General features: G+C 55.3%; 1 long non-coding RNA gene across 1 annotated transcript in view; it reads right to left on the bottom strand.

Moving 5' to 3' along the window:
• Window positions 1-13,148, bottom strand: part of LOC137479659 (uncharacterized) — a 127,950-nt gene that overhangs the window by 24,207 nt on the left and 90,595 nt on the right. The window lies entirely within an intron of this gene.

The raw sequence follows: 13,148 nt of genomic DNA, 5'->3' as shown, positions 1-13,148 counted from the left end.
ACGTGGTTGTGCTTCCCATAAAGGGGCTGAATCTCTAAAACGGGTTTCACAGCAATGACCTCAGTTTGGAATGTTTTGTCAGGGGCTTTCACACCCCTCCCTGAGCCACCCCGTTCCAGGGTGTTTGCTGAGGGAGTTCACCCTGGGGATTCACGCAGGTCTCCAGTGCCATCATACCTACCCATTGTTGTATTGCACTAAATCTTACAACCCATGGGACATTTGGCTGCAGCGGCTGGAGGAAGGGAACACCCCCCTCTGTGCAGTGCTAAACGCAGGGAAAATCTGAGTCAGGGTGAGACCAGCTCCATGGAACAGTGACAGATGCCATTCTCTGCCCACACTTTGAGGGAGATAATGCCACCTTGAACTGCCCAACAGTTCCTGGGCTGCTCCTGAGATTCTGAGGGGAATGAGAGTGCAAGTGGCACTTGCAAAATAACCCGCGGTTCCCACAACTGCCTTACTACAAAAGACAGATCAGCTTTGGAAGGCACAGGCCCATGAGAAACAGCAAGCCCAGCTGTTGCCAAGCACCTGTGAATGGTGGGCAGAGGCAGCAGGCACTCAGTACCTGAGACACTGGAAGCCCAGGGATGCATCACCGTTCCCACAGGGAGTAAAACCTCTCCATACTAAACAATGCTTTGTCATTTATTTGTAAATTGATTTGTGATACATTGTTTAGGAGCTCACATCATAAGACCATCATTCTTTTAGTGGGATTAGGAAATTGTTAAAATCAGGAGGAGCAATACATCATCTTTCCAAAAATAAAACACCTCATGATTTTAATGTCACTTCTTGTTACTGACACACGTGAACAGCCCATGATACCAGAGCCTCTCCCTTACCCTGCCGAGGTTCTTCCAGACTGTGACATTTACCCTGCTCCATCCCAGTGGATTTCCTTTCACATCGGATCGCTGTTTGCCGAGTGTGCTGCTGGAGCTCTAATCTGCACTTCCCAAACATCACGACTCCTTTCTCAGCCCCGTTCCACCCACCTCGTTTGGGGGTGCTCATCCTGCCGTGCACGGTGCAGGTTCCGTGCCTGCACACAAGTGTTTTTCCCGGAGCCGGTCCCGCTGGCTGGTATCCCCCACACTCCCAGGAGTTTCTTCCCTCTGCTGCCACAGGACCTGGTGCCCACAGCCCCTGCCAGGCCCCACAGCTCGCAGCCCTTCTGTGCTGGGCTCTGTCAGCCTGAGTGCGCGGAGAGCAGAGGTCAGAGATGCCAATGGCTGGGAAGGGTTGGGAGCTGCCAGCACCATGCCCAGCCCATCCCAGGGAGTGCAGGGGGCTGCTCGGCGTGTATGAAATCCAGCACCAAGGTTTGATTCCAGCCCATGAGTTTTCCTGGCAGAGCTGCTGCTTCTCATGATGTCCAGCTGGAGATCAGCAAAATCCAGGAGGTTTCTAAGCAGGAGAGACACAAACCCTTCAGCTGTGCTAAGTGGGACTTGCCTAAACCAGCAGTGGGTCTGTGTCTGTGAAGGTGACACAGAACTACTTTGACATCTCCTTGCTTCAGCTCCTTACAGCTTTGACATATTTTCCCTGAGTTTTTATGAATACCAAGTGCAGAACACACAGTGGTTGTAGGGAGCTGGCTCTAGCAGCAAATCTCCCCTAATGATTTCAGCTCCTGTGGGAAGAGGGATTCTTATCCTCAATGCATTTGTCAAAGAAGCTTTGCTAAGATATAAAATTAAGCTACTTTTTTTTTCTTTTTAAATGGTACTAATCAGCTTAACACCGTGAAAGACACCGTGGAGAAGTTGCTTTGTAATTTCAGAAAACCTTGGAATCCTGACCTCACTGTGGAATTACCCCAGGGTGCTGTCTCCAAAGCTGTGTGTCGGCACTGGGAGCAGAAGGAGATGCAGAGGGACACATTGTCCTTCCCAATCTCTGCCAGACATTCCCTGGGTGGGGATCAATGCACCTGGGATGGACATGGGGACCCCAAGGTAGCATCCAGCATCCTGAGGTGTTCCCCCAGCACTGGGGGTCCATCAGAGCTGAGCTCCCTGCTCACAGCCAAGGGAAATGCTTCACTGCTGCCTTTGGGGCTTCTCCAGAAAAGGTTTTATGGTAAAGGCACATCAGTGTCAGAAGGGATGTGTCCTGGTCCTGGACTGATTCTGGTACAAACAGATAATCTGTTTCATTTAAGGAAAGTTTGCCCAGAATTACTCCTTCCTGAAGTCTGGACAGCAGCTTCTGTGTGCTTCAGCTGCAGCATGGCTCTGGGAGCAGCCTGGGCACTGCAGCAGCTCCTTGGTGGCCAGCAGGGAAAAAACCACCCTGATACTCAAATAAAGCTGCAGATAAATATGGATATTGCAATGGAGCAGCACCCACCCCCCTCCCGTGCTGCTCCAGCCCTTCCATGTGCATTCCTGGCTCCTGGAGTATTTATAACCCCTGGAAATGTGCATCTCTGGGAAAGAATGAGGCTGGTGCCAGCCCCTCGCTGGTGTGCAGGGCTGGGGGCAGCAGGGCTCATGCTTGACCCCGCAGCCCACTCAGGAACAGCTCTCTCCCAAAGTGTGAAGTCACATTTCCAGAAAAAGGAATCCTGCTGCAAGTGTCTGGGAAGCATGAGGTGCAGGAGCAGCTATTTCAGAGATGGATTTCAAGCCACAGGCAGTGAATGCCCCAGCAGAGCTGAGATGCAGCAGCTCAGAGACATGTGGAAGAGAAAGGAGAGAGAAAAAAAAAAAAAAAAAGAGAGAAGTAAACCCAGCAAGATTCCTCCTTCCTCGGGAGGTTATAAATGCAGTCTTTGGAGGCCCAGGGATGCTGATTAACTTGCACAGGCAGATAAAGACCTTGACATCAATTAAATACTGCTGATGAGGTGAGGTCAATAGTAATTATAACCTGCTCATATCTTCACACATTAGAGACATGTTTAATCTTTTTATTGAAAAGCTTTTTACTGAAATTAAGTAGTATGATAATTTCCTGCAGTGTCCTGTTTCTGATTAAGTAGGTGGAAAGACAGTGGATTGCACTTCATCAGCTCTGCTTCTTTTAAGTTTTTTCTGCTAAAGAAATACCTTTAGGGCTTGTTTGGTGTTTTGGCTGTTAATTTTTTTAAGTCTTTTAAGTGGCTTTGAAAAGGGAGCTCACACTTATATCAATATTTACACCCTTTCCAACATGAGCCTCAGAGCCAATGGCGAGAGCCATCCTTTGTGCTTGCCGGGGCAATCAATCCCTGTGGTGCTCCTGCCAGGGCAGTCCCTCTGGTGCTTCTGCCTGGGCAGTCCCTCTGGTGCTTCTGCCTGGGCAGTCCCTCTTGTGCCCCTACCAGGGCAATCAATCCCTGTGGTGCTCCTACCAGGGCAGTCCCTGTGGTGTTCCTACCAGGGCAATCAATCCCTCTGGTGCTCGTGCCTGGGCAGTCCCTGTGGTGTTCCTGGCAGGGCAATCAATCCCTCTGGTGTTCCTGGCAGGGCAGTCCCTCTGGTGCTCCTGCCAGGGCAATCCCTCTGGTGCTCCTGGCAGGGCAGTCCCTGTGGCGTTCCTGCCAGGGCAGTCCCTGTGGTGCTCCTGCCAGGGCAGTCCCTGTGGTGCTCCTGCCAAGGCAGTCCCTGTGGTGCTCCTGCCAGGGCAGTCCCTGTGGCGTTCCTGGCAGGGCAGTCCCTCTGGTGCTCCTGCCTGGGCAGTCCCTCTGGTGCTCCTGGCAGGGCAATCAATCCCTGTGGCGTTCCTGGCAGGGCAGTCCCTGTGGCGTTCCTGGCAGGGCAGTCCCTCTGGTGCTCCTGCCAGGGCAATCCCTGTGGTGCTCCTGGCAGGGCAGTCCCTCTGGTGCTCCTGGCAGGGCAGTCCCTCTGGTGCTCCTGCCAGGGCAGTCCCTCTGGTGCCCCTACCAGGGCAATCAATCCCTCTGGTGCTCCTGGCTGCTCCGTGTCCCTGGGCTGCGGGGGCACCGGCGCTGCTGCAGCGGGCGGCCGGGCGGCTCGGAGCAGCGGCGTGCCTTGGAGCTGCAGAGGGAGCTGTGCCTTCCGCCTCGCACGCTCTCTCTGCCTCCCTCCGAGTGTCTCGTACGCGGCAGCTTCGCTCGGGGCTGCCCAGGGCGGTCCCAGCCCCGCAGGGCTCTGGCTCCTGCAAGCCCGGGAAGGAAATCACGGTTTTTCCCGGCTGGGGACATGCTGCATGCCCGGGGCAACGGCAGCGCCGGGTGCCATGGAGGACAGGGATGGGCACAGGTGTGCCAGCTCCTGCCACCGCTGCTGGGCCTTCTGAACCGGTGGCCATGCCAGGGGAGTTCACCCAGCTCTGTGAACTACCTGTGAAGCCTTACATCCCTTAACCCAGGCGATTCGGAGAGAGAGCAGTGGCTAAATATAGCCGTGGAGCAGTGACAGCAGCAGCGCTTGGGAAGAGCTTTGGAGGGAGGCTGGGAACCGGGAGTGCCGGAGAGGGGGCGGCTGCCAGTTCACGCTTCGCCGCCGGAGCTGGAGGCGCATCCAGGAAGGGCAGCGCAGCTCCTCCTTCGCTGCCGCCTGGGAACGCTCCAGGGCCGCCCTTGGCACCGTCCGGGATCGCAGTGGGGCTCACGGCCGCGGGCAGTGCCCCAGGGCTGCCAGCCGGGAGCGGGCAGGGACCGCGCTCCGCCAGGGCCCCGGGCGTGCCGGCAGCTCCCCCTCCGCTCCTCGGCTCCTCTCTGCTGCTTTTCCAGAGGCTGTGGAGGGGTTTGTCCAAAGCCTCTGTCACCCCGTGCAGCGGCAGGAGCCATCACGAACATCACTGCTCATGCTGAGGGCGCAGCAGAGTCAGGGGCTCTGCTGGTGCCCGGGGTTTGGGAGCACGGCAGGGCTGCCTGCCCACATCTGGCCTTGTGGCATCATCCCGGGGCTGCTGGTCATGAGGAGAGTCCCTGCTCCCACAGGATGATCTCCTCTGCTCACCACGAGCTCCTGTACCTGAGCTGCAGCACCTGCAGCTCACTCACACTGGGCTGCAGCTGGCGGCCTCTTGGCATCCCTGGCACCCACACGTCAGGATGGGCTAATGTGGTTTTTGGATCGTGTTCCCTTAATGGTCACTTGGCACCAAGAGAACTGTATTAGATTTGTCAGGGAAAGTTTCTATTCCAGTTAAGTGGCTCTCACAGACAGCAGATGCAGTTAGTGCTTCTGACTTAGTGCTTTGCTGCTCCACATTTCCCACATGGTTTGGGGTACCCCCACCATCCCTTGCCACTCTTCTGTCCTGATGGCACGTCCCCTGAGCCCAGGGGGCGGCAGGGGGAGAAGCAGATCCTAAAGGCACCGGGGCTCAGATACAGCAGTGACCAGAGGGATTGAAACACTTGTGGTGGTTTGGTGACCCTTAGGGGGCAGGGAGTGCCCAGCCGGGCCCAGGGCATCCTGCAGAGGAAAATGGCAGTGCCAGAGCCTCATGCCCTCTCAGAGGTGTCACTGCCACCTACCCAAAAAAGCACCTCATTCAACTGGATACAACATGTGAGCAGCTCTACAGGTTTGGAGTTGATGAAAGTGAGCACCACACTTTAATCCCATTCAAAGCAGAGACCTTGTAAACCACTGGAGCCTGACACACCTCTCCAGGGGTTATGTAAAGTAACTGTTCTCAGCACGAGCTGACAAAGATCATGTACAGTATCGAATAATTAGACGGCACTGAAATATGACTCATTTCCAGTGACTCCATGTGGATGCTTCTACCCTTACAATGGTACTGGGAAAGAAGAGCAGGAGCCTCTGGAGGAGCCCCGGGCTGGCGTGTCCCTGTTCCCATGGTGATTCTGGGGCACACAGCCCTGCCCAGCCCCAGGGAAGGCAGAGCTGGGGCTGGGGCTCAGCCAGTCTCACACCCGTGCTGTGGAAGAGGGGAGCTGGGGCTGCTGCTGGAAGCACCCTGCCTCCAAAATCCACCTGGGAAACTCCATGCCCCAGCAAGGCTCCTCTGGATGGCCTCTGCTCCTGCCCTGTCACCTGTGCAGCTGCAGATGTTCAGTCTGTACTCACGGGTGGTGCTGCCAGCAGGGTCAGTCACAGCACGCTGTGCAGCCTGGCTTTGTGCTTGCAGGCTGCAGCAGGCAGGACCGGTGCTGGGGCTGCATTTCACAACGTGCAGATTGCTCCTGAGGTTTGCTGTGCACATCCTGTCATGAGTTATCTGCAGTTTATCTCAGTCTGAGAGGCAAATACTTCTGTTTGCTATTTTAAACAATTTGGCCAAAGAGGCAAAGTCCAGAATGCAACCCCTCAACTCTCGGTGCTGGATGCTGACAAGGACAAGGAGGCAGAGTGGCTCTGGGTCCTCTTTCCTTCTGGAGGTTTCCCACCAGTGTGAACTCACTGATGCTTCTGGATCTGCTCCTGCGTCCTGTGGGTACAGGGCCTTCACAGCAAGGGACAAAGACCCCATTTCTGCACTGCCAGGGCATTGTGTTTTCTGCCTGCCATCTTTTACAGGAAAGTATCAGGAATTTGTGTAAGTCTTAGAGTTTTAGGGACATGTGCACATGCACATGGTTAACCACACACCCCTTAGATCCATCTGTGTGTAGCTGATGGTGTATTTTTAGATGTGGTGTAAGTTGATCCTGTTCATGAGCTCTGGTCAGCGTGAATTGATGAAGAAAAGGAACGACTGAAATTTGTGTTTCTGTACATTCAGTAGAGGGGATTAATGTCAGAGGGTCTACTTTGGAATCCCGTCCTGGACTGAGGGTAAAAGCAGGTGAAAGCCAGGGCCAGCTGTGGTGCCACCCCGTGTCACAGCACGAGCCTGCAGTGGTTTAGGAGACGCTCCTGGCTGACCCGCACCCAGCGTGCCGAGCTGCTGCAGGGCTCGGCTCTATTTTGGGTGCAGGTGGCTATACTTAGGGCTGAGTCATCCCTTCCAGTATCAGTTACAGGAGAGCTCTAATGAGCGGAGCCGGTGGCCAGAGCCGGTGGCGAGGGCTCGGGGCCGCGCTGGAGCCTCTGTGGCGGTGGCAGCAGCCGCGGGTGGCTCGGGCACAGCCCCAGCCCCAGCGCCAGCCCCAGCCCTGCCCTTGTCCCCGGCTGAGCCCGGTGTGGGACACGGGGTGAATTGCAGCTGGCAGCTGAGAGGAGGGGTACTGCCGCTGCCCAGCTCCATCCCTGCCGTGGACAGGGCACCCAGGAGCCCCACGGGGGTTCTAAAGGCAACGTCCCTCTGTGGAGCCGTTCCTTGATGTCACCATCAAGGTGACAAGCTCTCTGGCAAGCTACAGAGAGCTGCTACATCCAGCCAAACACTCAGGTCTGCTTCCTTGCGTCCATGCACTAAGGGCAGCTGCTTGTCCACCATTTACTGGGGAATGGGACTCGCTGGGACTCGCTGGGCTTTATCCTCTCTCGGCTGTAGCAGCCTGGTGCTGACCCCGGAGCTGGAGCAGCTTTCAGAGCACTCAGGAAGGAACGTGCCCGAGGGGCTGTGGCAGTGCTGGATCCCGCTGGTGTGGCGCCAGCCCTGCCAGCACGCAGCACCGAGAAATGTTTTCCTTTGCAGATTTATCCCCATGCAGAAAGGGAAGGGTAGAAAACATTTTCCTTGAATCACAGCCAAAGAGACAAGTCAGCTCCTCCATCTGCTCCCCACGAGGGTTTGGCTGTGGATTTGCCTCTGTGGGTCTCTCTGGACCTGCTCGCTCTGTGTTCTACAGAACACCTGTGGGTCAGGTTTCTTCTGATTTTTCGCTGTTCTCAGCCGTCTCAATAGAGTGACGCTTTGCCCAGAGTCTGACAGAGAGGAAACAAGCCAGAAACAAAGGAATATCTTGGTGAAAAGCTGTTCTGATGGTAGCGAGAGATGGCTTGAAAACCCAGAGTTTTATTCTGAGTCGAGTCCCTCAAGTAATATCTGAACATTGGCATAATTTGTTTTTAAAAGTGTTTAACTTTATTTTTAGTGTGTCAATGTCAAGGTGAATGACAGATTTTCAATCTTCCCTTGACTCCTCCTGCTCCGTGCTCAAAGCTCAAAGCTCCTCTCCACACCCTCCAAGGGACCAGGAGCCCCTCCATGGGAGAGGAAGAGGAGGAGGAGGAGGAGGAGGGTACTGCACCCTCTGAGGCCAGGAGGTGACCGAGTGGGGGGTGATGGAAAGGGGTGACCAGAGGTAATGGGATGGGGGTGGTCGAGGTGATGAGACTGGGAGGGCAGGGGGAGGAAGCAAATCTCCCAGCTCCCTCCCTTCCCCAAAGGACTTTGTTTTAAAACAAGTAGTCTTTTAAAAATCTAGGGCAAGTCAGCCTTCTGCCAAAATTAGTCTTTGTGCAGGAGCATGAGAAGGAATTTTAATGGGTAGCTGGTATGTGGGGATGAGGGGAATGACTGCTTTTACTATCTAAATGCTGTTTAAATAAGGCTGTAACATCAAACAGCTTTGCCACGCTCGCAGCTCTGTTTTACAGGAAGCATCACTGCCACCGCTCACAAATACACAAGAATGTTAAACAACAACTTTTTATTTGTGCCAAACGTGTCCTGACACATTGCTGAGGAGGAGGAGAGCTGCAGTGCCAAGGGAGCTCGGGCAGCACCCGGGACCTGCTTCCCTCTGGCCTGGCTGCTGTCCCTGCGTTGGAAACTGCCACAGACCCCTGCAAGGCCATTTTCCCTCTTGGATTGGCCCAATTGCAGCCGAGAGGAGAAGGGAGAGGAGAAACCCATCCTGCTGCACCCATCTGGGTCCTGGGGCCCTGTACAGAGCCCACAGTAGGAATGGGGATAGTGATGGGCCAGTAAAACCAAACAAATAAAGAATTTGCCCTCTACAGTGCAAAGCTTTATTATCTTCAGTGTATGACTGAACTACTCTGGTGCTGTTACTGAGGATATTAAAACTCAATAGTCTGCTAAGAATTTAACTTCTGTGGAGTCTTAAAAGTACACTTTAATTCTGAAATTAGCAATAACATAATATTTGGTATAAAACCTGTGTTATAATCCCCAAGAGCTTCTCCTACCTGGGTCCCAGAGAGACCAAGTGAGGAAATCCTCATCCATTGGTCCCAGGGCTGTGCCCCAAGCCTCTGGCATGTGCATTTGGGATGCTTGGCTGCGTGCAGGAGCATCCCTTCCCCATCTCTGCCAGTCCCTGGGGTCTCTTTGGGTGGTACCAAGGCTGGGTGCCTCTGCACAGCTCCTCCACACCTCTGCCTGGCCCCAGCCCCTGACACTCTCCCAACGCTGAGCCAGCCCTGGCTCCACGGCTGGGTCACTTCTCAGTCACTGTCTTGGATAAAAATCAGTTCCCCACAAAAGGCCATTATTCAAGTGGAAGGAAGGGCATTTGTGGCCAAGCAGCCTGGCTTCCACAGGGAAATCTCTGTCAGCACATGCCTGAATACCAGCACAGCACAGGGCATAGCCCTGCCACCCACCAGGACCCAGCCTGGCCGTGAGCACTTCCAGGGGAGGGGCAGCCACAGCCTCCTGAGAAACCTGTGCCAGAGTTATACCACTCTCTTCAGAAAAGTTAGGACCTGGTTTTGGTTAAGAATCGAGCCAGAGTGAGGTTCTCAGCCTGCATGGGAAGGTCCCTGGGAGCAGCAGGGTTTGATGGATTTCAGTCTGTCCCAGGAAACTGCCCCAGCTCAGGGAGGAGGGTGTGGGGCAGATCCTGGTGCTGCTGCGTGGAACAGCCATAAACCGAAGGGAAAAGTCTTCTATGAATTATTAACACAAACAGCTCTGCTGTTCCTTGGCTGTAGGGGAATGCCAGGAAGGGTAAATGTTGTTTCCAGCACTTTAAATGAGCAGATTTTCTGATCACCACTCAGGGATGCAAGGATGCTCTCATGGGCAGGCAGCAGTCCCTCAGGACCCTGGGAATGGATTTCCTGGTGGGAGTCCCTGCCTGGTTCTCGTTTGGGATCTCCAGCTTGCACTGGGACTGCAGGACACGGTGCTGGTGGCTGTGGCAGGCCGTGGGTCACTCCCAGAGGGGTAGCCCCATTCCCCAGGGAGCACTCTGTGGGGCTGTGTGCCCCAGGGGACATAAACACAGCCAGCACCTCACTGTCCTCTCGGTGCCTCACAGGCACTGCTGGTGCTGGTGACACCCACAGCCAGCTGCCACGGAGCCGAGGAGCCCCTGGTGCTCCTGAGGATGGCACAGACACAGCTCACAGCTCCTGGTGCTCCTGAGGATGGCACAGACACAGCTCACAGCCTTCCTGAGGATGGCACAGACACAGCTCACAGCCCCTGGTGCTCCTGAGGATGGCACACACACAGCTCACAGCCCCTGGTGCTCCTGAGGATGGCACAGACACAGCTCACAGCCTTCCTGAGGATGGCACAGACACAGCTCACAGCTCCTGGTGCTCCTGAGGATGGCACAGACACAGCTCACAGCCCCTGGTGCTCCTGAGGATGGCACAGACACAGCTCACAGCTCCTGGTGCTCCTGAGGATGGCACAGACACAGCTCACAGCCTTCCTGAGGATGGCACAGACACAGCTCACAGCCCCTGGTGCTCCCGAGGATGGCACAGACACAGTTCACAGCCTTCCTGAGGATGGCACAGACACAGCTCACAGCCCCTGGTGCTCCTGAGGATGGCACAGACACAGCTCACAGCCCCTGGTGCTCCTGAGGATGGCACAGACACAGCTCACAGCCCCGGGTGCTCCTGAGGATGGCACAGACACAGCTCACAGCCCCGGGTGCTACTGAGGATGGCACAGACACAGCTCACAGCCCCTGGTGCTCCTGAGGATGGCACAGACACAGCTCACAGCCCCTGGTACTCCTGAGGATGGCACAGACACAGCTCACAGCCCCTGGTGCTCCCGAGGATGGCACAGACACAACTCACAGCCCCTGGTGCTCCTGAGGATGGCACAGAAACAGCTCACAGCCCCTGGTGCTCCTGAGGATGGCACAGACACAGCTCACAGCCCCTGGTACTCCTGAGGATGGCACAGACACAGTTCACAGCCCCTGGTGCTCCTGAGGATGGCACAGACACAGCTCACAGCCCCTGGTGCTCCTGAGGATGGCACACACAGAGCTCACAGCCCCTGGTGCTCCTGAGGATGGCACAGACACAGCTCACAGCTCCTGGTGCTCCTGAGGATGGCACAGACACAGCTCACAGCCTTCCTGAGGATGGCACAGACACAGCTCACAGCCCCGGGTGCTCCTGAGGATGGCACAGACACAGCTCACAGCTCCTGGTGCTCCTGAGGATGGCACAGACACAGCTCACAGCCCCTGGTGCTCCTGAGGATGGCACAGACACAGCTCACAGCCTTCCTGAGGATGGCACAGACACAGCTCACAGCCCCTGGTGCTCCTGAGGATGGCACAGACACAGCTCACAGCCCCTGGTGCTCCTGAGGATGGCACAGACACAGCTCACAGCCCCTGGTGCTCCCGAGGATGGCACAGACACAGCTCACAGCCCCTGGTGCTCCTGAGGATGGCACACACACAGCTCACAGCCCCTGGTGCTCCTGAGGATGGCACAGACACAGCTCACAGCCCCTGGTGCTCCTGAGGATGGCACAGACACAGCTCACAGCCCCTGGTGCTCCTGAGGATGGCACAGACACAGCTCACAGCCTTCCTGAGGATGGCACAGACACAGCTCACAGCCCCTGGTGCTCCTGAGGATGGCACAGACACAGCTCACAGCCTTCCTGAGGATGGCACAGACACAGCTCACAGCCCCGGGTGCTCCTGAGGATGGCACAGACACAGCTCACAGCCCCGGGTGCTCCTGAGGATGGCACAGACACAGCTCACAGCTCCTGGTGCTCCTTAGGATGGCACAGACACAGCTCACAGCCTTCCTGAGGATGGCACAGACACAGCTCACAGCCCCTGGTGCTCCTGAGGATGGCACAGACACAGCTCACAGCCCCGGGTGCTCCTGAGGATGGCACAGACACAGGTTACAGCCTTCCTGAGGATGGCACAGACACAGCTCACAGCCCCGGGTGCTCCTGAGGATGGCACAGACACAGCTCACAGCCTTCCTGAGGATGGCACAGACACAGCCCAGCCCAACATAAAACTGAAATACCTACATGGCAGGGAAGGCACGGCTAACAGAGGTGTTCCACGTTTTAGTGGGTTTGCAATATTAAGGTGTTTGGGAAGGCACAGCCCCTTGACATCCTGCAAGGAAAGCGAGACACAGCCATTGCCAGAGGGGAAAAGGCAGTTTCTGCAAGACAGATTTAGCTTTCATCTGTACAGGGAGAGGGCCTGGGAGCAGGTTCATCTCTGGCTGAATTCTGGGAATGGGAGAAGGCTTGGAGTGGGTGGGAATGGGGCAGCAAGTCAGCCGGCTGCCTCTGGAACTGCACAGGTGTGACCCTTGTTCGTGCCACCTGCGGACACGCTGACCCCAACCATCACAGAGTCATGGAATGGTTTGGGTTGGAACAGACCTTAAAGTCATCCAGTGCTACCTGTGCCATGGCAGGGACACCTCCCACTGTCCCAGGTGCTCCCAGCCCCACTGTCCAGCCTGGCCTTGGGCACTGCCAGGGATCCAGGGGCAGCCACAGCTGCTCTGGGCACCTGTGCCAGGGCCTGCCCACCCTGCCAGGGAACAACGTTCTTCTAATATCTGATCTCTATGTACCTTCCCTCATCCTAAAGCCATTCCCCCTTGTTCTGCCACCACATCTCCACATGCCTCCTTTGTCTTTGGAGGCTAAGCATCACTCATTTATTCACTTATTTTGATTCTCATTTGGTCTGCCTGCTTCCTCTCAAGGTTTTAAATTGCATATATTTTGCAAGCCTTTTATTACCTGTTTTTAAAGACATATCACTGCCGGAAGAACCTCCTGGAAGCGTGAATTAACAACACAAAAGGCAGAAGGAGTGTTTCATAATGCTACTGGGGCGGCTCCAACACGAGTTGCTCAGTGTGGTGGTGCAGTGCCAGCAAGTGTGTGGCTGGGGCCACACTTTTGCTGCCACTAAAAATAGTTGCAACTTCAAACCCAAATATGTTTTTGTTCATTAAAATTATAGACAAATAAGAGGATTTTTTACTCTTTAATTAAAGCAGCTACATAACCTGAGTGTAAATAAAAGGTCGCACTGTCCCTGCACATGTTGCCGTCAGGTTTCAGTAGTGTTTACCAAAAAATTGAACTTAACAATA

This window comes from Anomalospiza imberbis, chromosome 10 (genome assembly GCF_031753505.1).
Source record: "Anomalospiza imberbis isolate Cuckoo-Finch-1a 21T00152 chromosome 10, ASM3175350v1, whole genome shotgun sequence".
Taxonomy (NCBI): domain Eukaryota; kingdom Metazoa; phylum Chordata; class Aves; order Passeriformes; family Viduidae; genus Anomalospiza; species Anomalospiza imberbis.
This window is presented reverse-complemented; position numbering and strand designations above follow the sequence as displayed.